General features: G+C 35.1%; 1 protein-coding gene across 1 annotated transcript in view; it reads right to left on the bottom strand.

Moving 5' to 3' along the window:
• The window catches only part of Strn-Mlck (Stretchin-Mlck), a 599211-nt gene that overhangs the window by 298210 nt on the left and 275656 nt on the right, over nt 1-25345 (bottom strand). The window lies entirely within an intron of this gene.

Raw genomic sequence — 25345 nt, 5'->3', positions numbered from 1 at the left:
AAATTTACATTTATACAAAAAATCTAAAACGAACCAGTAATTTAACTGTAGACTTTCTTTTATCAGTTATACTAGAAGACGTACCGCTCGTTAAGACGCTAGATGAACGAAACCCGTACAGCATACAGGCAGACAGAGTTCAGTAACAAACAGCAGCCGAGAAGAGCGAGGTAACTAGTGTGGCGGGGCGATGTATCAAGACCGTGAGGGGCCAGCAACCCCCCACTCCGCCCACTCTATCAACCCCACTATATTATTTTATTCTTTATAATATACAGTACTGTACCGTATCGTGTCGTAAAGGGGGTGTCATAATAACCCTGCAAGGCCGACCATATACTTCCTTGAATTACAACAATTTAAATCTCCATTTTTAACAAACCGTAGTTTACTCCAAACATCTGTCAACATTTTTTGTAATTTTCACTTCACCGATCGCGTCAATTAAATTAATGAAACTACAAACTAAATATTTTATCTGTTAATCTAATTCGTATAAACTTGTAATTTAAATCACTTGAAAAATACACTTCTTATAAAGAAATTTACGATTAAAAGAATAAGTACATCTGGACAGCGGGAAAAAATTTCTCACGCTTTTTACAACTTAAAACACCGTTAAGTCAAACGTGAAATTATAACTGTATTATCGATTTCTATGATCTGTATTATTATTATTGAGAATTAACGTCTCTTTTTCATCATGAAGCGCTACGTTTCCCGTCGATTTAACTCGCTTAATCGATTGAACCCGTTTCCAGGCGACTGCTAAAATGATTATATTAAAAGATTAAAAAATAGATTACTTGACGTAATTAAATTTTATTTTTTATCATTTTTTTTTAATACGAAAAATGTTTTTGTTGATAAACATAAGCGTCATTTCGATGATAAATTTTGTGCATAATAAACCTACCTAGCTCATCCCGTTCATTTTTGTTATGATGGGATAAGAGGGTACATATCTGTAAAAAAGGAAAAACTATAAATAACCGTGCAGAAATTTCAGGACATAGATACAAGGTCAGAGGGAGGATAAGGAAGAAGTAGGATCAAGAATGAAGTCACGGCCGTTTTATGGCAAAAATACACCTAAGGGCTAATTATAGACGTCCGTTTTAGACAAGAAAAAGGAAATACATTTTTTTCAGTAACAGTGTATTTCTTTAACTTACCCGTTGCAACGAGGTCTTTTTCGTAACTCTGCTATTTCCGCCCTTTCTGATCGGTAAACTTTCAACCGGCTAAACGGATTGTAATAAACAATATTGTTCCTTGAGAAAAAGGATTAGAAACACTATCTCGGAAAATCAAGATTTGGTGCCTCATGTAAATTTTAAATTTTGGTGTCAAGTTATCTTACAGCAGAAAATGTTCCAGTTATTTGAAAAGTAATTATACTTTAAACACACATACACACACAAAACAAAAAAAAAATATATTAATATAATTAACTATATAAAGAAATGTTGTTTCTTAAAATAATAATTATATTGAAAAGACAATAATGAGGTAAGAAAAACACTTAATCCTTTGGTATTTTTATTGAGATATAACTCCGTACTCCATCGACCTAGTAGGATTTAAAAAAATTAAATGACATCGACGTCCCTCATAAATTCATCCTACCAAATTAAAAATTTTTACGTACGTTCTGAAACATTACCCGAAATACACACAGATTTACCACCACGATAATCAAGAAGATTCCGCTTTAGATCACGGCCGTAACTATAAAAGTATAACACGATGAAAATTTCATATTTTTCCCGTTTAGTTAAAATTCAAAAATATACCGATTCACCGTCAGTGAACCAACAGCGTACATCCTGTACCGTGCAAGGACCTCATTTCTGCAGCTAGTATTTTTTTGAAATCGTGCAAAACTTCGTATCCGTACTTCGGAGCCGTAGCGAGCATTTTATGTTTGTTTCTTTCCTTACGTCTCTTTTTAAGATTTGAATAATGATGCACGTCACCTTCTGAAACTTAATATATTTTTTTTATCAAGATCGTTAGGACAACGAAATTAAATTCGTTTACTTTTTTCTAACGCTGCAGCATCAAGAAATATTTTACCACGAGCCAGGTGTTCCTCTCTAAAAAGCTAAAATTTTCGTTTTTTAAATATCTCAAAAAAATTTTTTTTCTTTCTTAAAAATTAAATCTTTTCAATTAAATCTTATTAATCTTATTAAATCTTTCTTAAAAATTCTAAATTATTTCTTAAAAAATAATTGATCAAGGAGAGTATACTACGCGTTTAAATTACGTTCAATATTTGAAAGAATAATTTGTTCGACCGCAAACAACAATGCATTCAGCGGGAAGTCATGAATAGTATTCTGATGAATACACTCGAGTATTTTTTCCTATTCGTTTAGCGTAACTGTCAACGTAAAGCGTAAAAGTACAGGAGATAACGGAGTACCTTGTCTAACCCTCTGACACCCCTTCCCGCTACGTTCTTCGAGTCTTATACGTATCCGAGTGTTTTCACACAAATCCTGAATAAATGCTATGAGGTGATGTGACGCGCATTTCTTGCCGAGTATTTCTCACAGCTTCAATCTGTTAGCGGTTCCAAAGACCTTCTTTTAAACAATAAAGAAATTTAAAGTCGTAATATTGAACTCTGTTTTTCTTTATTGTAATCGGCTTAGGGTGAAAACGCAATCCTTGCAAGACCTTCCACGCCTAAATCCATGTTATTCGCAAAACACCTCTCACCCTGCGAGTTAATCGTACGAATAATGATCTTTTTAAAATAATCTTTAACTTAATCGAGTAGATTAGGAATTACCAAATTCGTATCTGTTAACTCCTAAAAACAGCAACGACCAAAGTTCCTTCCGATTAAGAGGTACGAGTACATTACCTCATCGCCAGCAAACATCGAAAAAAGGTAACCTTTCTTTAAAAATCATTAAATCGTAGTCGCATAGTTAATTTACTACCCGTTATAGATAAAATTTATCTATCCGTATTAAAAATCTAGTTTTTTCTGTTACTTTTTCGCACGTAAACTGCTCAACAGATGGAGTTGAAATTTTGAAGGATCGTATTTTTTATATCTGGAAAGAACATAGGAATACTGCCGTTACGAAATATTTCACAGTTTAAAAATGGTGGCCGTTCTAACGGCTTGCTGTAACAACCGGATTACGTTCGTTTCCGATATTCAACTTTATTATGGCCAAATCGTCGGTCAAATCGAATTCTGAGACCGCTTGCCGTATTTGAAATTAATTTTTTTACAAAAAAGACCTCCGTGTCTTTTTCGATAGCTCTTTTGCTTATCGAAAAATAACTGCAACGGTGCACGGCGTACATTCTTTTAGACTTGCCCTTCGCTTCTAAGAGCCTCCAGTTTTCACTTACAGTTGCTTTTTCTGTAACGATAAATAAACCGCTTGGACAGGCGCTTCAAACGGCTAGTCTCAAATCGCTCGCACGGCCAAATGTATGCGACTTGCTCCAGTTTCTTATGAGAACAATCAATATATAAACGCACCACAGAAAAAAGTCGTTAATATTGTATAGGTGATGTTGTGAACAAACCGTTCTAAAAAAAATAAATAATTAAAATAAAAAAAACGAAAAAAAAAAATTATTTTTTAAGCAGAAGAATCATGAAGGGTATTATTGATCGAATATCAGTATTACAAACAGAAATCTTCGAAATTTTCAGATCGGTAGGTTATCCCCTAGGCGCACAACGAAGCGTCGTTATCAGCGCCCGGACACGATATCTATACAGTAAATAAATAAAAATTAAAAATTAACAACCAAAACCTAATAACATAAAAACATAGATAAACTGAAAACGCTTATGACGTGTGCTAAAAGCGAAATAAAACCGTAAAGACAAAAAAAATTGTTTAATGTTTCTCTAAACGCGATCCCATTTCTTGAATCGCTTTTTTGCTTGCATTACAGATCTGTAAATACAATTTTTGTCACCTTAGTTTTAAATAAATTACTCTTCAAAAAAAAAAATTAAGGGAAAATACAGTCAAAATCTGTATAATTTATAATTTTGCATGGCCATACCTGTGACAGAAAGATTTCGCTGATGCTTTTCTTTTATAAATAGCCTCAGGCACATCCCGAACTAATGTCCGATAGTAATCGGCTAGCGTGTTAGTATTTCTCTTTATAGCGGCTTTCCATCACCGAAATGTCTCGGTGAAAACGTTCACCGTGTTCATCGCTTACGTCTCCGAGGTTGTCCGGGAAAAAATCAAGAAGCGAGTGGAGGAAATGTATTTTCAAAGACATATTTCATCCCACAGCTCTGTATGAAGTAAGAAGTCGATTAAAAGTATCGTGGAAATTGTCGGATTTTTGTTTGTCGAGAAAAGTTTTGCAAACGTCTTTAAATGAAGAATAAGCTGCACCTTCTTATTAAAATCGAGTTAAATACATCATCTTTGACCGACTCTCTTATTTGAGGACCAACAAATTTCTTCTTTAATTTCTCCCTCGCTTACGTTAGGAAATTTCTGCCCGATGTACAAAAATCCTTCTCCGTTGCTTTTACAAAAGTTTTCTTTAGTCCTAGCTTGATACGAAGAGGGAATAAAAATATTTTTTTGGGTTCAATTAAAGGCTCGTAAATAATATTTTTCCATTTGGAGTTAATTTGTCTCGTTTCTTCCACTCTGGTAACATAATTTATCCCTAGCTCGGCTGTCCCATTTGCAAAGAAAAAACATGTACTTAATGTAGCCAACTGCACGCCTAACAACTTAGCTAGAACTTTCAAATCACCACATATGTTCCAGCTATGTTTTTTATATTTTAATTTTTCAAGAACGTTTTTCATCACATCGTATGTCTCTTTCAAATTAATACCGTAAGCGATCGGTATCGAAGGGTATTTGTTACCGTTGTGTAGCAGAACTACTTTTAAACTATACTTGGACGAATCTGTGAAAAGGCGCCAGTCCTCAGGTTTATGAACGCGTCCCAAGTGCAACATAAGCTCATCACTATTTGCGCAATAAACCAGATTTTCATCAATAAAGTACTGAGAAAGTTCTTTTTATCGGCTTTGAAAACCCGAAATTTTTGTATTTTTTTAAAAGTAAATTCCAACCTTGCAGTCCTGATCCTAACAGTTCAGCCTGATTTTTTGATAAATTTAAATCCCTAACCGAGTCATTTAATTCGCCTTGTGATATAAGATGCGGCTTATCGGAAGATAATTAAAAATCAAAATCACTGTTGCTTTCTTCAGTACTGTCTGATTCTTCATCGCTGCTTTCGAAGCATTCATTCACAGGTGTTACAGGAACCGGAATAATTTCACTATGGGGAACAGGTCTGATTGCAGATCGCAATGAAGGATATTTTACAGTACGTTTAGATTTTTTTAAAAATTCCAGACACACCTGATAAACAAAAGTAACAATCGGTTATATGATCCTTCGGTTCACGCCAAACCATAGGTACACCAAACGACAAAGCCTTCCGTGTATCTTTCAGCCTTCCTCTTAAATATACAGAACAATTAGTGTGTACTACATGAGGAGCCCACGTCTTGTCCTGATCACCAATTTTACACTGAAAGTACAAATGATGTCTAGTACTGTTTATTTATAGCCTACAAATTACGTTAAAAAAATTTAACGATAAAAGATGAGCTAACAAAATACAATATAGGAATTAAAATGCTAACTATACGTCGAAAAATGAAAAAATCCTTTAATTAAAATTTAAAAATTTTTCAAAAATAGTGGATGATAGAAAGAGTTCATATTCGTTTTCAGCAACAAAAAAAAAATTAAAACCATGTGTAGCATGTCAGGAAACAAAAATTACGTTTATCAGTGTAATCTAAATTAAAATAATAAATTTACCGTTCGTCATACGTCAAATGGCGTTAAATAGCTGAAATACTATAGAAAACTCAAATATTTGAGTATAAACGGAGGGCCCTTAGAAAACGTAAAAATTCGATAACATCGTCTCATTGTTTCCTAAGATATTTCTATACTTAGCCCCAAATTTAAATTCCGATGCAAAGCCGCTTAATAGCCACAGTCCACAAGTACGTTGTGTATCATCATTCGGCAGTCCCAGCTTGCACAAACGGGTGGACCTGTTTTGCATCATCACATATCCACGAACGAGCCGAGTGTACCCTATTCGCAAACGGCAAATAATAACCTTCCTCACGACGGTCACTCTACATGTAGAGCTCCAGGGTGAAACAGCGTCCTTAATCGGACGAAGTTTATTATCGAGGGTAGCATTCCGTTCAGTCTGAAACTCATCACGAGCAACCCTTTTCAGAAAACAGAAAAGATCGTTCGGAACAACGCGATTAGTGAAAGGAGGCTTGAAACAAAACTCTTTTGCCGCACTATCAGCGCGCTCATCGCCTGAAATTTTAATACGATTGGGAATCCGGCAAAACTCACGCTTGTATTACGTTGAGGCGTTTCAGAGATGACAGACTGTATGCCGCAGACTACAGGGTGTCTGGAGTACATTTCACTAACGCCTAGCAAGGCACTCGTAGAATCTGAACAGATAAGTACGTAGGTACTGACTGACAGGAAGTCGATCGTCGAAATGTTATAAATAATAACGCAAGAATTCTTTTTAACAAAATTTAGAACTAAACACTTGATTCTTCGCGACAATTTAATTACCCGCTCAACTGTCGTAGATTCTACGGAGATGTTACACAAAGCGATTCTACATAACGATTGTTATTCGCATCTTCAAACATCAGATAATTAGTCTTCTATTCACAAAACGTGTCATAATAAACGGGTAAACGTTTATTTATCAGATGCCTGATTGCAGCACATTTTTTTTAAATGCGTATCTTTAGACGAGGCAGCAGTGGAAAAAATATAACACCAGATGTTAGTCGTTGCCAACGAGAAAATTTTACCGAATTTAAAAAAAAAAAATTTATATATATACTCGTATTTATTCTAATTTTTGTCATAATTCTAGTCAACGTATAGAAGAAAACAAGTGCGGAAAGACAAGCAAGGAGCAAATAGTAAAAATAATTTACCCTTGAAAAATCTATGAAATCACGGAAAATATAACAGAAATATCGAATAAGGTAGCTCCGAACGCTAGTAGAATTATAAGTAAACATCACTAGGTAGCTTCTAAGTCATTAAATACGATCGCATTACGAAATCTATTTATATTATTAACCGAACACGGTTTGTACGAATGTAACTGAATGTTGTATACAAATCGCTACTGTACGTCAAATTAAATAGGCATCCCGTTAATACCTAATAGATTTTGTTAAAAAATATTTTGAAAACAATAAATAAACAGAACGCGTTATAATCTTGCATTACGATGTACGTGCATTTTTATCCGATGAATCATCTACGAGTTAAAGCTTACATATATATGTATATAAACTACAGATTCCGACGTAAAGTCACAAGTCACTCATTTTTACCTAATTTGGATTATTAACAGATATGTTAAACCGGTTGCGTTGTACAATCGCATGTTCAAACCTACATCGGCTAAACAAAAAGCTTATGCTTGTATCGCACAATATTGTAATCTTAACGTAACAATATACAAACACACAGATTGAAATAAAGGAGAGGGCAAAAATCGAGGAATTATTACGTCTCATTTTTGCTCGATATATAATAAACGTTCGGCGGTTTTATTAACGGTAAAATAAGATGTAAAAATATGAAAACTATTAAAACTAATTACCTTAATTACAAGTAGCAGAAATTGAAAAATGCGCATTTAAAATAAAATTAAAATAAAGAATCATCTTCTTTAATTCCCGATAATTTTTTTTGTACCTCAAGTAATTATTTTTATTTCGTTTCTTTATAAAAAAATATAAATATGTATATATATGTATAATTTTATGGAAAAATTACTATAGTAATTTTGTTACGGTAGTAAATGATTAAAAATAAACGATTAAAATTTACCTTAAGAATTAAACAAAATGTAAAAAACCTTTTCGGTATGCTATATGCAAAATAAAAACAAAATTAGAAATCCAACATAAAACAACAAAATTGTACGTGAAAAGGCAAAAACGTATTACAATTCTAATAAAATATCTGAATCCAGATGCACGACGATAAGAAATCGTACGATATTAGATAACATCGATACACTGTTGCCTATCATATTTCGGATGATAACACCTGGGTTAACATTCCGCATAACAAACAAGATCCACAAGTACGCGACGCACCGTTAGTTGGCAGTCGCAGCGAACAAAAACGGGTGCATCGGTCTCATTCATGAGGTGGTCACGAGTGTCCTAATCGCAAACGTCAAATAATAACCTTCTCTCGAGGTTTATTGCCGCACGAAAAGCTCCAGGGTAACGCGGTGTTCTTAACCGGACGAAGTTTATTGTTGACGGTAGCATTCCATTCGCTTTGCCGGTCATCACAAACCACCATCTTCAGAAAACAGACATTCGAAACAATGCGATTAGTGAAAAGAGACTGCAAACAGGTCGCCTCTTCTGCCGCACTATCAGCCCGTTCATCGCCCTAAATTCCGATATGACTAGGGATCCACCAAAAGCTCACGGTTGTGTTACCGCTGAATTATTTCAGAGATAACAGACTGTATATCGCAGTTAACAGGACGTCTGGAGTACATGTCAGTAATCGCCTGCAAGACGATCGTGAAATCTGAACAGGCAATTAGTACATTTAAGGCCTTGTTAAGAGCATACAGCTCCGCGACAAAAACACTGGCGATGCCGGGAAGACCAAACATTTATGTTCTATTGCCAACCACAAAAGCACAACCGACAGAATTATGATGCCTAGGAGCTATCTGTATATACTATACCGTCAGAATTCAAGCTGTTTACAATTTTGCACAATTATTTCGTACTATAAACGTATTCGAGTCCTTTTTTTTATACAGACCGAGACTAAAGAAATAATTCACGAGGAAAGGCCGCCAAGGAGGGTAATAACGTTGACTAATACGAGGTACTGGAGGTAACTGTGTATTTAGAGATAATAAAAACGGATGAGCTTTGATAGCAGCGGAACAGTAGATCTTGGTCGTTCCTCGTATTTATTAACACGCCGGTTGGAGAATACCGCATCAACAGTAGGACGATTTGGTTGTTGCGCTTTAATACGGATCATTCGGTTTCGTCACCGCTGTCCACCAGTAGACTTACCACGAGGCTTGAGCGAAACTCACCTGCAGCAAGACGGGTAAACGAATGACGAACTGAATCGAGCGTCTTTAGATCGGTAGCCCGTGCGGAAGAATAAGCCACGCATCCGTAGTCAAACCGGGAACGGACCGAAGCTCGGTAGAAGCGCAAAATGTAATCTCGATCAGCTCCACCGACGAATATTACATAGAACTATCGGCATGTCTAGCGTTTTTAGACGTTTTACCTTCACATCCTTTAATGCGTTACCCACGTTAGTCGTACAAGCCAACGCGTCCCAAAAATCAAACTCGCGTGCACGCTTTAATTGATTTACCGTGTAGAAACGGTCGAAAGTGAAAATGTTCCCTCAAGTGTAAAAAGCAAAGGCATTTCGTTGTCGAAAGGATCGAAAACCTTGAATTGCATTGATAAATGCAAGGAAATTTCTTTAGGAAATTCATTCGGTTTATTTAGGATTCCTCTCCTCCATACCGTGTCGTACGCCTTTTGCAGTTGAAAAATACGGCAACCAGGCGTTGGCGAAGTAAGAAGGCGGTTTTAATGATAATTCAAGGTCAACTACATGATCGATAACCGATCTACCTTTGCGAAAACCATTTTGTTCGGGGGTGATGAGGGCGTTTTTGTCAAGGTACCACTGTAAACGACGGTTTACCATTTGTTCCATCACTTGCACAAGGTACCGGTCAAGGAGATAGGACGATAAGTCGAAGGACACGATTTATCTCGAATCACCAGTGCCTCTGACCAAGAATCTGGAAAAACCCGATCGGAAAATAATCTATTATAGATACACAAAAGATGTCGTAATGCAGTATCCGGAAGGTATGATAACATAATGAGGCTGATATCATTTACGGGGGAAGTGTCACGGGAATTATTCAAAAATACCTTTGCTCGTCAAAAAAACAAGGTCTGTTTAATTCATTGCGCGAGTCTCCAATCGCAAACGGAAAAACTACTTTTCAACTTATACCTCATAAACTCAGGACGGTAAGATGACGCGAGCGAAACTGACCTAAACGATTTCCAAACGCGTTCGCTACATCAATTGGCACGGTAACGAGGAAGCTTTCCGGTCCGATCGATTGTCCTGATCCACATATGGCCTGAATATTTCTCTAAGCAACCGATGATGTAGCTGTCCGTGAAATTTATCAACATAATTTAGCCATAATATTTGTTTAGCATAACGCAACATCCGACGGCATTCAGCGTAACCCCCAAGAGGGCTATCACAACCTACGCCATAAAACCAGTTTTCTCTGGAATAACACGAACGTATCCTGAAGACTTGAAAGTAATCGATCGGTTAATTCTCGCGTGATGCTGTTATAAACAAACAGACCGCTAACTTTCGCCTTTATATATAAGATACAGAAACATAATACAACTACGTATACATATTTAGTGATAAATTGAAACAAAATAAATACGCTAATGCATTTAGGTCGGTATAATTTCACTGTAAAAACAGCAAGACAAAAACAAAAATTAACGATATCCATAATTAGTCGATTTAATTTTCTTCCTTATCTTCAGATGTGTTGTGTTAATGCAGTAATGCGTTTCAATTAAATACTACTTCACGGCATTTTGAATTCAAATCGATTACTACAGTATTGTTATTTTTAATTAGGATATAATGGAAATCCCACCAGGCTGACCTAGAGTTAACTCGTCATCGCAAATCAGCCGATTTTAAAATCGAGAATTGTAAGGTTCAAATCCCAGTAACGGTACTTTCTTTTGTACGGATTTGAATACTAGATCTTGGGTACCGGTGTTCTTTGGCGGCTGGGTTTCAATTAACCACACGTCCCAGTAATGGTCGACGTGAGATCGTACTTCATTTACATTCATACATATCATCCTCATTCACCCTCTGAAGTTTACGACGGTTCCGAAGCTAAACAAAAAAAATATGATGTAGAAACCGCATCAGAAAAAATCTGAAGTTGTTAGTGAAATAAAATTTTAGGTACTTTTCATTTTAAAAAAATGCGTATATGTAATTTAATAGGCGTACAAGGAAGTCATGTGGTGCCCGCATAAAATTTTTAACTGTAAAATTTGGTAATATTTTAATCGTGATGCAATATTACCTTAACCGGCATTGTTTTTCCCGGTTATTACTTACGTTTGAAATGACGCGTTTATCCTATAACGCAAGTATAACAACAGGTGCCTCCGGATGGCCGCGTTATAGCGATCGTACCGTACTTTATTGTCATTTGTAACATAAGAAATATAGAATATCATACTGTTTGAAACAGAAAAACTTTAGCACAATTTTGAGGAAAGGTTACGTAAAAGACATTAAATATTTTTAAAAATACTAAAAATGATTTCTTAAGAGTTTATTTTATAATTTCGTAAAACTAAGTGAAAGATGAAAAAGTTAAAAGCAAGGTTTTTGCGTTTCTCTAAATGACTTGCTGCATCTGATAAAACAGAGTAAATTTAAAAAATAAAAAGTCTCTAAAATAGTACTTTTTAACAGAATTTTATTTTAACCTCACCGTTGTTCCGTAGAACTACGTTAATATCGAGTACTTTTCTTTTAGATTACATTTCTGATATTTTTACAAAAGCAAATATTTTTTTGTCACGTTAATAAAACTATTAAAAAAGCCTATATTAAATTTTTGTACTATAATGAATACTTCAAATAGTCGGATGTAACATTTCAGTCAGTAGAGTCTCCGAAAACCATAATATTAATTACTCGAATGACTATTACATAACTTTCTATTTTTACACGACTGCCCAGAAAGGAGTGCAACACATTTAGGACGTACGTATGTTTCTTCAAACGCAGCAGCTCAACGGCTGAACCGATTTAGATGAATGATCCCGCATTGGAATCCTTACGTTACCGGGAATGTCACAGGATACATATATATTTAAAAATTTTTTTAAATAAAATAATTCTACTATGCAAAAATAGTCCTGTCTTCTATTTTTTTTTAAATTGTTAAGCTATAATAAAAATATAAAAAAACTATTATTACGAAATTACAGTACAAACAAAATCACCTCGATTCTTGTTGCTGTGAAGCGACTTTTCTTTCGATGATAAATTTCGTACTCTTAATAGTAATAAAAAAAATTCAAGAACGATAAAACAAATTTTTCAAAACTATATGAAATTATTTTTGTCAGCAGAAGAACCCGAACGAAACAAAAACTATTAATTAACCTTAAATAATAGCCACAGACCGACCGATCCTAGCGGAAGTGTAGGTCAGCTTAAACATTAAAAAAATATTAACTAAATATCATATAACTACATAATAATAACTATTCTTCCGATCACCGTGGAGGAACGGTAGCGTATCGCCTTTCATCTGGGGGTCCTCCAGGCTCGAATCCCGGTCAGGCGTGGCGTTTTTCACGCGCTACAAAGTACCATTTTCATATTCCTACGTACAAGCTTTTCAAAGCTTCGCGGGGAATAATTTCATCGAGCAAAAAAATTAAGACGCATTAATTCGATCGGTTTCAGATACGTAAAACTGATTTACGCCTATTTCAGCCGCGTCGCCTAAAATAACTCCCTCCAATAAGGGCCTTTTATAGCGAACAACCGGATAGGTTACTATTGTCCGACAAATATAACAGAACAAAATATCATCTATCGGATGAACTACAAAAAACATTACGAAATTGTTTCGTAAGTCTGTAAAAAAATAAACATAAAAGAAGACAAAACAATTTGTTCCGAGTACAGCATATAGTTAATAAAAAGAGAAATAAGGTTTTATAAAGAACCCGCAAAAAACCGAAGAAAATTTAATCTAAAAGAGAATAAAGTCAGAATTAAAAATTATAAAAGATAACAAACGTTAACGATCAAAATAAAGAAACGGTTAATGAATCAAATGTATAAATGGAAAATCTACACGGCAGGAGGAAAACGGTTTAATCGTACTTGGAAGATGCGGACGTTTTTACTAGACGTCACACATTTCTAAAGAAAATGTGAATATATACAAACGTGAATTCCTTCTTCTGATAATGGTTATTCATTTTAATTTACAGAGTGAAGTTTAAAGCGGTCGGACGTGATACTCGTCGTATAATACCGCTGTTTAAGTCTCGGCTACGTCGATTACGTCTTTACGCGTGATAGATAGGATCGGAAATAAATTTCTGGATCAAATATAATATTAATAACTTAAAAATACGACGGTACCGATAAGCAATATAACTTTAAATAGAATATTTTTAAACGATCAAGGATTCCGTTACGTAAGTATAATTATCATCGCCGTTGCGCAACGAGAGTCTTTCTTTACGTAACAGTCCGTTTTTGTACGTACGTTCTGAAGTTGAAAAGGTAAACGTTCAGATACTTTAATGATTATTCCTGATCTAGTCGTACAGAAACGATCTCCAATCGTTTACGTCGCTTCGATGTAAAATCAATTTATTTGCATCCGTTCTCCTGAACGATTTACAATGCTTTATCGGAATATAAGGTACAGACTGTACAAAAAAAAATTGGGATCTTAAAGCTATTTATCTTTTACTTTGACTTGCGTAACGAATCACAAATAAAATGAAAGAGTAACTCTTACAGTTTTTCCTTACAAGTGTTCGATGCGAGCACCTTTTCTCTCGCGGCACAATCCAGCCGACAGAAAAGTTCGTCCCGTACTTTAACCGGCACGGCTGGAGTAATGGAAGCGACAGCTGCTTCAGTCCCCGCCTGTAATCGGGTACATCGGTAGATAGCGGAGTCACGTGCACAAGATCGTGTACAAAATCCCGAAGTAAAATATCATACAGGTCAGATCGGGTACAGTCGGAGGTCACAGTAAAGAAACTGTCTCGTGATCCAGCGGCCAGGTAAAACATCATTCAACCGATTCCTTAGAGTTATATGCCGGTGAGGAGGCGCACCACCTTATAACCAAATAAAATTCTGTGGTTCTTGAGTCGAGGAAAGAGTCGTGTACGCAGCATATCTAAATAAGCAACGCTTCACCGAAAAAGAACTTTTGAGCTGAAGCGAAAAAGAACTCCGCGTCAGGATAACGCAAAAAAACATTTAATTTTGGAAATCCCTTTGCATTGTAACAGTTCATAGGGATTTTCTGACCCCCAAATACGGCTATTATTTGAGGTAACGTTCCCGATAAAATGAAATGTTGACCCGTCCTTGAACATGAAGTCGTCAATTCACGCTGCAACATTTCGATCGCGAAGTCGACACGCACAGCGTAGTCGGTAGTCTTCAAAGCCGGTCACAGAAGTAAACGGTACGGACGGCAACACAGAATGATTTAAAATTGCACGGCAATCTCTCGGGAGATGATTCTGTAGCAAAAAATTAAAAAAAAATTAACCTAAACATAGGTCACAAAAGGGGTCGTTAGCGAGTTTCGGCTCGCGAAACATTTAGCCCTGTTTTCTTCTCTCTCTGTGAAATTAAACCGTACTAAAATTCTTGTGGTAAAAATCGGGGGGGGGGGGTAAATTTAGAGCTTCCTTATGGTTTTTATCCTAAAAAATTGAATGAAAGCGGTCACAGACCTTTATCTCGCTTAGGTTTTAAGAAAAACGAGGTAAAAAACGAAAAGGTTTTGTCAGAAAATATACTTTTTTTACGTCTGAAATAAAATAACTTTGCCGATAAACAAATAAGAATTATTTCTAGTTAACTTTGTAGAGAATTTAATTCTGAGAAAATTGAAATAAATAACGTCTATTAAAATTAACAAAAATTTGAAAAGTTCAATTTTAATTAGAAACAAAATACACAAACAGGATCTGAATAGCGATACGATTATAAACGGAAAAATTTACATAAAAATAAATTTGTAAAACATCCTTTAAAACATAATTTTTTTATTTTTTCTTAGGTCGGCAACTCGGCCGATCAATAATTCATTTTGGTGTCTAGAACATTTATACAAGAGACGGTGTTATCGTTATAGAAATAAAAAGCATCACCGTATCAGGTTTAGTAAGGAAAATGAATTCTTTCCATCGCGACAAACATACTTCAGCACAGCGCGCACAAAGGATTATAGCCGATATTTGGCCTCTACATATGACACCTTAGCTCTGTTATCACAAAAATCGACTGTATAGTGATCGTTACAGTGGAAGCGACTCTTAGCGGTGTATCAAGTATTTCAAGTAGTTTTTTGTGCGCCATAACCGAAAAAATGATTGCTACATATAGCGTGAAGCTACGGATTAAAACATCTCTTTTTACAGTCCAGCGATATGTTTATATACACCGTTTCAATTCAACAGGTGATATACTGATCCTCAGGAAAATTAAATATAATAAAATCGGGTAGCCGGTTATAATTTACGTGCGGTTATCGGACTACATTCTCCATGAGAACCGACAATAATAATAAAAATAAATACGAAATTTGCTTCGTTTTTAATTATTTAACTATTTATTTTTTAATTATTTATTTATTTAGTTTTTAATTATTTATGGTTTTAACGGGTGATCGTAAAGTCGCGCAACCCAAACGACAACAAATTGTTTTTTTAGAACGCCTTCTCGTTAATTTGCAAAATAATATTAATATTTACAAAAGTATTACTTACAAGTTTATAATAAGCGCTGGAAATGCCCACGATGATTTTCAATGCACGCATCAACGGGTTTTTTTACATCGTACGCCATCTTTTTCAATGCGGCAGCAGTACTATTTGATACACAGTCCTCAGTATTTTGCCCGAGTTCATCAAGTGTATGCGAGTTGTTTAAGTACACATTATCTTTCAAAAAGCTCAACAAATCAAAAAGCTCAACAAATTTTGATTTGTTGGAGGACTCCAACAATTGGATTGTTGTTTGGAGGACTCAGCTCCGGCGAACGAGGAGGCCATAGATCACGAGAAATTATCAAATCATCGAAGAAATCGCGAAGAAATTCCATACTACTGTTCGCCGTGTATGCTGTTGCTCCGTCTTGTTGTAGCCGGCAAACACGTTCATTAGCGCGTAGCAAACCTATAAACTGCACGATTAAATTCTTGATACCGTTTAGCTGTGTGACGGCCTCCGAAAAAAGGATAGGCCCGACAATTCTTCGACGAAGTACACCACACCCCAATTTTTTTTGCGAATCTGACAGCTGTTCACGGAACACATGCGGGTTCTCTGAAGACCATATTCTGTAATTTTGAGTGTTAACATATTCGCTTAGATGAAACCGAGCTGAAAAAACCTTGTCTAGAACGGATACGTCATTTCGAATGAAACTTCTTCGCCTCCGAAATACCGCATTCGTTTCTCCTTATCTGATTCTTGGAGCCGATGACTTACGTTAATCCGGTACGGATATAATTTTACAATTGCAGCTCCGTAAGATAGCCCGATCCGGATAGAAAGTTTTCGAAGGGACTTTTTTGGAGAACAAAGAAGCGTTTCATTTATCGTCTGCAGACTGTCGTCGGTTTAAACACTTGGACGCTTGGTACGCTTACGGTCATGCACACTACCTGTATCCAGAAAACGATTAAATAAACGACATTTAGCGGATTTGTTTGGCACATTAGCGCCTGAAAAAGCATTTAAAAAATCTTCTTCGCACTTCGCGTACGGTTTCGATTTGCAGTAACTCACGACAATAAAGACGCGGTATTCTTGCGTAAAATACATCGCTACTCGGACTAAACACGCTGCTTGGTGTCACGCCCACTGTTGCCCGCAGGCGTGACCTAATAATGTTACCGTACACTATTAGGTCGCAAAAAATTACCCTAATTAAAATATATTTTACAAATTTAACTGTAGTTCTTACAAAGGAGAAAAATTTGGGTTGCGCGACTTTACGATCACTCTGTATAAAAAGAAATATTCCACGTGTTGCACATCGGTCTAAACACATGCACGGCTTCCGTTTCTTAGAATATTTAATTCCTCGAGTATTCTCTAACATATCGCCGGAAATTTTCAATTACAATTCATCGGGGAAATTAAAGGCTGCCATCAAGCGACATCGGTTGAATTATTTTATTTTTATTTTTTTTTTAATCGTAATAATTACAATAGAACGTATCGATTTTTATTTCCATTAAAAACTATAAAAATCAATAAAGAAGGGGAACGAGGTTTAACTTTTTGTTTTTTAATGAAATTACTTTTTGTGTTTATACGTAATTATTTTGGATATCCTGTTACTATTACATCATTTTACGGTTTTCAAAAAAACCGAAAAAGTTTAATAATAATTTTTTTTTTAAATCTTAGTACTGAAAATATTCAGATTTTTTTTGAAGGAAAATATTACGTAAAATATTAAAACGATAAAGGAATTGCCAGATAAGTTAAAGCGGCAGATAAGCGTCTAGAAATATCAAAGTTCACAAAGATCGTATAATACTAACGAGAATAATGTAACGTGATATTAATAAAAACCCAGAATATAAATTTTAAAAAAATCTTAAAAGTTAAATTTTAGAAAATATATTTATTATAGGAAAGAGAAGTATTTACGGTGAAACCGGTGTGACTTATTACCAGATTTTATTCAATAATAACGAATCGATAATAACAAGGAATGAAAAAATCCACGTTGTTAAATCAATATTATTATTATGAACATCATCGCACGGTTATCCGCCCTTACATCACGGTCGTCTCCATTATCTTCTATTCCACGCTAAAATGTTTAAATCATTAAATTATAGCAAAAACTTAAAAATAGAAATAAAATAACAATAAAACAGTTAACAGATAATTGTAATTTTAAAAAAATAAATAAATAGATAACGCCAGAGAGGTTAATATCGCTTAAAGCTAATGACACAATATAGTTATATTAAGACGACTGTTATCTTTGTAGAAATATCAAAAATGTATACTTAAACGAAAGAAATGTTTCAAGATTAACGAAATACAAAAGAAAAATAACCAACATCGGGGAATTGTAACGGGACAGTACTCCGCCCTAATAAATGAGAAAATACGCGATACAACTATAACGCGTAAAAATAGAATAACAAATTTAAATAATCGGAAACAAATACAAAGATTTAAAACAAAATCGTTGAAATACGATATTATTTATATCGCAACAAGTCCGGTATAGCGGGCCTGAGTGACTGATTCCTACCGATTATTATGAAAGTAATAATTACTTTAATAATCGAAAGAATCCATAAAGGGACAAAAAGGAGAACCCCTTTTTGTAAAGAATCCGTTTTACGATCGTGTTCTGCTAACGCGCGACGAACACCTGATGTACGGTGAGAAGAGACCGGGCTTGGAATTCACGGGAACAAAGCCTCGGTCGACTCTTCTCACGCTTCAACTCGGGTCCGGTCCGACAGGTAAAGCGACTAGCAGTATAAATAGCTCTGGAAGACCGGCTAAAAATCATTTCGGCAGAGTTCTATTAGAACCGGTCTGCGAGGCGTTACGGCGTCGGTCCCGCAAAGACAGTTCTGCGAGGAGGCTGCGAGTTGTGTGGGTTCGGCGGAGTTCTGCGAACCGGTCCAGCGAGTCTGCGAGACGTCGGTCCGGCGAGGAGAGTATCCGGTTCGATACGATTAAGGTGACGCCACGAGTAATTTCAGTAAACAAGAAATACTATCGGTGAGTTACTGTAAAATTACAAGCGTGTAACCGAAAGAAATAACGCGATAAACTTCATTCGTAAACCGTTTAGGTAGACAACAAAGAAGGATTTGCAAGTGAATTTTATAAGACTAGCGATTAAAAAGGGTTAAAACTAGCGGTTTCTTTTGTTGACGGGGCTGAATACTAGTTTTCTATTTATATACCTGGGATAAATTCCGAACGATTATTTATTTTGAACTCTGTCTTGCGTGTAATCTGTATTTATTACTTACTATTCGCTATTTGATGTATAATAATTTGTTCTTCTTTGTCGATTACGTTATGTATTTTTCTCCGTTTTTATGTCACGCTGACTGTTTTATGTTACGTCTTATGTCGTGTAATTATCGTTTACTACTATCATCCTGACTATTATTGCGGTTATAATTACTATATTAATCGTTTTATTATTGTTACTTATTATTATTATATTGTATTTATCACCGTTGTTATTATTATTCATTTGCCCGGTTGTAATCTGAACATTTTAAACCGATAAACTGTAATTACATAAACATTCTAAATTGTCAACAACCTCTCGATATCCTGGCCGAGCCGCGATTGATGTTAAAATATGGAAACGGCTTCAGATTTGAAAACCGAGGGATTCTAGGAAGTAGAAACAAGCGTGGATCTACGTAGTTACAAAACTACTACTATTTTCTGATGTATTTGAATTTTGTTTCCACCGTCTTGGATCCACCGTATAGATTCAATGTTTTTCTTTAATAGAAAGGTGTACATGTGATACGTGATATTAATGAAAATTTTTATGAGCAAAACGTCGGCAAAAATTGTTTCTCGATAAACGCCTTCGTTTTCGAGTAATAAGGAATCAAATTTGCAAAAAAATGGAAAAATCGCTGTAATAATAAAGTTAGGTAAAACGCCTCGCAGTACCTTTTCGTAAACGGTATTACCTTCACGATTACATCCGATAACAAAGGTTAAACGGTTATAGCCTAATAATCGCCTTCACCATTTTACATCCTTTTTCACGTTAAGTTTAACATTAAAATCATGCGATTTAAATGTCTCATTAAAATCATGGGTCACTACACACGCGTGCGGGCGCGTGTGTATGTACAAAATGATACATATAAAACCCTTAGAAGAGATAATAAAATAAATTGAAAGATATTACAACCGATTAGGTTATTACGGCTCGAATAACTAAACTAATAAAATCCCGTACCGCTTTGAACTACGGAAAAAATCACGAAATTCTGAAGAGAAGCTGCAGGTTATTATTTCGTTGTTCATAAATTTATTACAATAAATACTATCAGCAGTACGGTATTAAAAGGGATCTCACGAAACGAATAAAAAATAAACATTAACCAAGCTTAAATAAAAGATAGGAAAAATAAGAATAATATAAGTATGAAACTAAATAGTACTATAGTGTCTCTCTCGTTCTCTCTCTCTCTCTCTCTCTCTCTCTGCGTACATACACACACATTCATATATATATATATATATATATGTGTATATATATATATACCAGCTGACCGTCGCAGCTTCGTCCACGCTATATGGTGACTTGCGTTTCCCGTAGCGGTCAATCTTTTTATTTTGTATTTATTAGTCAAGTAATCGGAGGCTGGTGCAGCCAGTAACACATACAGTAACGGTGGCGGTGACTGTGTTAGTTGAGCCGTTAAGAAATCGGATTAATTTCTTCATTTGCTACAGAGTAATTAAATAAATAACAAGCAGCGTTTCAACCCGGTTTTAACCCTTGAAGCTCAAAAAATCTACAAATTAGTTTCTAGATGTTCATAATCGATCGGTTCAAACCCGGTTCACACAGCGATACGCACTCAAAGTCCACAATTCATTAAAGTTTGCGCTTCGACGGGTAAATCTCCACTACCACATTATATAAATATACATATATTTTAAAGATTTTTCGAAACGAAAAAGTTTTCTCGGTTATGCCGAGCAATACGGATAAAAATTTAGTCGCGGTAGATCGGGTAGGTTTTTGTTTATTCCGAACAAACAAAAACTCCTTCCTCTTTATGTAATAGTGTAGATAGATACGTATATATTCGAAATAAATAAGGTTAAAGTTGAAAGGGCCCTCGATAAAGAAAAAACATAATTTATCAAAATACCGCACGGTTCATCAACCGGCATTCAAAGTAAAGAGAAAAAATAATAATAGAAATATTCTCACGTACCAAAAATTACAACTAGTAATACCTCTTGCGTTACAGAATATTATGAAATAGAAAATTCAACACAAAGGCGGTCTAACTTAATAAAAACATATGACCAACCGCTCGAATAACCACATAGTAAAGAGTAACCGCACAATTCAACCTGAAAAAAGAAGTTATTTACGTAAGATGACCGACAACCTATCGCAGAAATATTTAAGAGGTAACAAAATACGCGCGAGGATGACGAAGCAGCTGTAAAAGGTTTTCCTCGCTTTAAGTGCAATCCCAACCGTTTTAATTTTTTTTTAAATGAAGGCGTAAATCGCAACAAAAATATATTAAGCGATGTAAACAAATCAAAAACAGAAAATCAATCTTTACTCAGATTAACAAACTGACATTCTATTCTTCGTTACGCAAATAATATTTAAGCATCAAAAATCTCACGGGCTGTGGTATTTCTTTAGAAAATCGAATAATATCCTCGGGTGTTTTCTTCAACGTATGCGTTATAATAAGAACATACTGTTACAGGCACTTCCTAAAATAGTACACGAATGATTTGATGTAATTTTAAATTTTCTTACTGACTAATCGAATTACTACACAAAAATCCATTTAAGAGTTAAAGCGCGGCTTGAATTTCCGTTATTTTTCCGGCGCGAAACGAAGGTTCGTCGTAAGCTTCCGGAAGAAATGATTCTACAGTAATCAAACTAATTATATCACAGAATACCCTAAATCCAACGGATACGCTAAAAAAAAACAACAGAAAAATAAAAAATAAGATTAACAAATAAAACGCACATTAACACAGAAAAATAAGAAAAAAGTAAACGCAATATAAAATAGTAAAAAAATAATAATAATACAATAAATATTAAAGAATCGAATACAGATGTACGGCTTTAAGAAAAAAAGACATTCGATGACGTCCTCGTGTTTCCTAGAATATTTCGGATATTCCTAGAATACCTCCAGCATCTCGGACGCAAAAACTATAATAATCGGTCTACGGTCGCTGCCGTGAAAATCATAAACAGTTCATTTAAGAAGAGAAAGTAAACGCTCGGTGAGCATAAGGAGAAATCGATGTCGGGCAAAGTACCACTCGATGACGATATAAGTACACGATCCATCATCATTCGGCAAACAGAGGTCCACGTCTTGAATCACTCTGTTTATGATATTTTTCCGAGGGAAACAAATTGTAGGCCCGTGAAATACGGCGAGCGTTAAGCCTCCTATTAACGACGGTTAATAGGTTAAATCTTATTAAGTATATTAATTCTTTTAGAAGTAACAATACCAGGTCTAGTACGGTCTTGTCATTTCGTAGGACGCGCCGTATGTCCCTCCGCGATTTAAATTTGCGACGTAAGGCCGCATAACATATGCCGTCTACAAGGATGCGGTGCGCAATCAAGCGGCAGTCGCATCCGACGCACAGCGGCGCGCTGTCTGCTGACATCAGGTATCTGCGAGTAGCTCCGTCATATCCTAATCGCAATCGGCTCAGGATCGCTTCCTCCGCATGAAGGCGAGGAAGAAAAAAGGCTCTGCATGAAAACCTCCCGCGGTAACACCGTATCTTTGATGCGTCGGAGTTTATTATCCGCTGTATCGGTCCGGTCACCTTGCCGCCTTCTTCGAAGCGTACGTTTAACGGAATTAATAAAATCGGTAGTTGTAAATCGAGTGGCGAGAGACGTCGGCAACGCGCATCTTTAGCAGCGGAATCCGCACGTTCGTTACCCGGGATTCCCACACGGCTAGGGGATCCGGCAGAAATTCACCCGTGTACTGTGACGATTTAATTCAGCGATAGTATTGCCTGTCCGTAAAGCCGATTCCTATACAAAATACGGACTGGATCTAACGGCGGGAAAGATTTTCTTTCCTCCGGTGGAAGACCACCAAAATTTATTCTATGTAACGATCGATCGTTTAATCTGTCTCCACCCGCTAAGCCGATCGCACGAAGACTTTTTAATACGACAAATCTTTAGGACTCTTAAACGTTTTAAACTCGGTATGCGTTAATGAAAATACAATCGCTTAAAATTTTACGCGTCGAGATACTTTTTATTTTATGTCGATTCTGCAATATTATTTAGTAGTGAAAATTATAACCAGTTTTCGTTCGACCTCCATTCTAGAAAACCGAACTAGCTAACACGACAGCAGTCATAAAACTAAACGATACATAAATCGCTATATCATCAACACGAGCACCTTTCTCGGTTTGTTTAAACATCGTAAATTGTTGCTTGTCGCTGCAGAAAATTATATCGCGTAACAGCGCACCTAGTTACTCCAAGACTGATATTCAAGTTTAATAGAAATTTAAAAAATAAATAAAATTAATTTGAAAAAAGCAATTTGCCTAATTTATTTTGGGATAATTCAAATTAAATATCAGATTAACAAGCATCTGCGATTAAATAAATATTAAATTTGTAGATGTAGCCTACTACATCTTTAACACCGGATAATTTTAGAACAATAATTTGAGACATCAGAGTGGAACTTATTAAATTATATATATTTGTTCCCATTAAGAATAAATAATCGTATTAAAATAGATATAAATTATTATTATTATCGTACCGTTAACTTAAATAACGACTCAATTGTTTACCTTTTTTAATACATACAATACAATTATACGGTATGGCGTGGCGTAGAAATTCCCGCCTAATAAATATCGTTTAACATAACTAAAAACCGCCCAAAATTGCAAAATAGGACAACTATAAAGGCGTGTAAATAAGATTATACAACCGTAATTAATTTTTATTGTGTTTTTGTACAGCTATAATATATAAGAAGAGTTAGTTAACAAGTCGCTCCAGGGCGTAGCAACTAAAGATAAATGACACCGTAAGATTAGGTTACATCCTGTTTAGAGTCCAAAAACTATGATCTTGTCTACTCATTCTTTACAATTTTTTTCTTCTTCTTCTTCTTCTTCTCAAAAAAATGTCAAGTAGTAGAAGCACTAACAACAAAATGAGTATTTAAAAGTACATTTTTTCACTGTCGCGTAGAACGTACTTGAATTTTTTTTAAAGTAGCTTAAATAATTAAACATAATTATGATTGTTGTTCCATAATAACAGATTATAACAAAAATAATAACCGTTTCGCAAGTGAATTAATGAATCGTTTAAAATTCATTTGACTAAAGAGTAAAATAAGTAGAAATTTAATTCGCACCAACATTTAATGAAAACTCAAAATGGAACGAAATTTTTTAACGTAAGAAGCTGAAAATACAAGATTATCATTAACCGGATGGGAATCGTAAGAAATAAAACTACTCGAAACTAAATAAGGGTCCAAATTCATGAAAAAATATTTAATAAATAAAAAAATAAAAATAATTCAGATGAACCCTAGGTTTTAAGTACATAAACATCTTCCACAAAATCAATTCAACCGGAAAAAAGAATCCATCCATGTAGATTTCCTTAATTTAACATTTTTTTTTTTTTTTTTGGGGGGGGGAGAACGCAAGACAAGATAACGTTATCAGCGCCCGGACAAAAAATTACTTAAATAATTAAAAATTAACAATTAAAATTTACCTTAAAAATGAAAAGGTTGTAAAACGTTTATGAGGTACGCTAAATGCGAAATAAAACCAAAATTAAAACGATATAAAAAATTTAACGTAAAACATCAAAACTGCCGAACTTCAAAAGCCAACACAGTATTACAGTTTTAATAAAATATTTGAATCCAGGTGCACGGCCTTGAAATTGTTAAGACATTCAATAACATCGATACATTGTTGCCTAATATATGTCGGATGTTAGCCCCTAGTTTAGACTTCCAACTCAACGCCGAATAACAAACACGGTTCACAAGGATTTTTTTTTTTTTGGGGGGGGGGGGTGGAAGGGCGAAAAACGCTTTCGCGTTATCAACGCCCGAATAAAAAGTTTTTATTAAAAAATCGATTAACTGCAAGTAGTCTAAACATTTAAATAAAAAAAACTTACTACTAATATCACAGATAAAATTTTCTTAAAATACATTTAAAATTAATATCACAGCTGTAAACATAGAATTGAAGTAATCGTAAATATTAATATATGTATATATATAAAATTTAACTAAGAATAAATAAAATTTTACCAAGTCCGAGAAGGGTGTAAAAGCCCCTTCTCGGATAACAGAATAAAAAACCAACACAAAACGTAGAAATAAAATTAAAAACTGACCTAAAAACTACTCAAATATAAAAACTATACGCAACATAATCAAATTTTATATATAAGAGCAACACGACCCAAGAATGTAAGCATCCGGTCTAAAACTACTTTGTCATTGCCCAAGATTTGACGGATATTTCTGGTCGACTTAAATTTACGACGCAACGCCGCATAA

This window comes from Lycorma delicatula, chromosome 8, assembly GCF_047948215.1.
Source record: "Lycorma delicatula isolate Av1 chromosome 8, ASM4794821v1, whole genome shotgun sequence".
In the NCBI taxonomy this organism is placed as follows: domain Eukaryota; kingdom Metazoa; phylum Arthropoda; class Insecta; order Hemiptera; family Fulgoridae; genus Lycorma; species Lycorma delicatula.
This window is presented reverse-complemented; position numbering and strand designations above follow the sequence as displayed.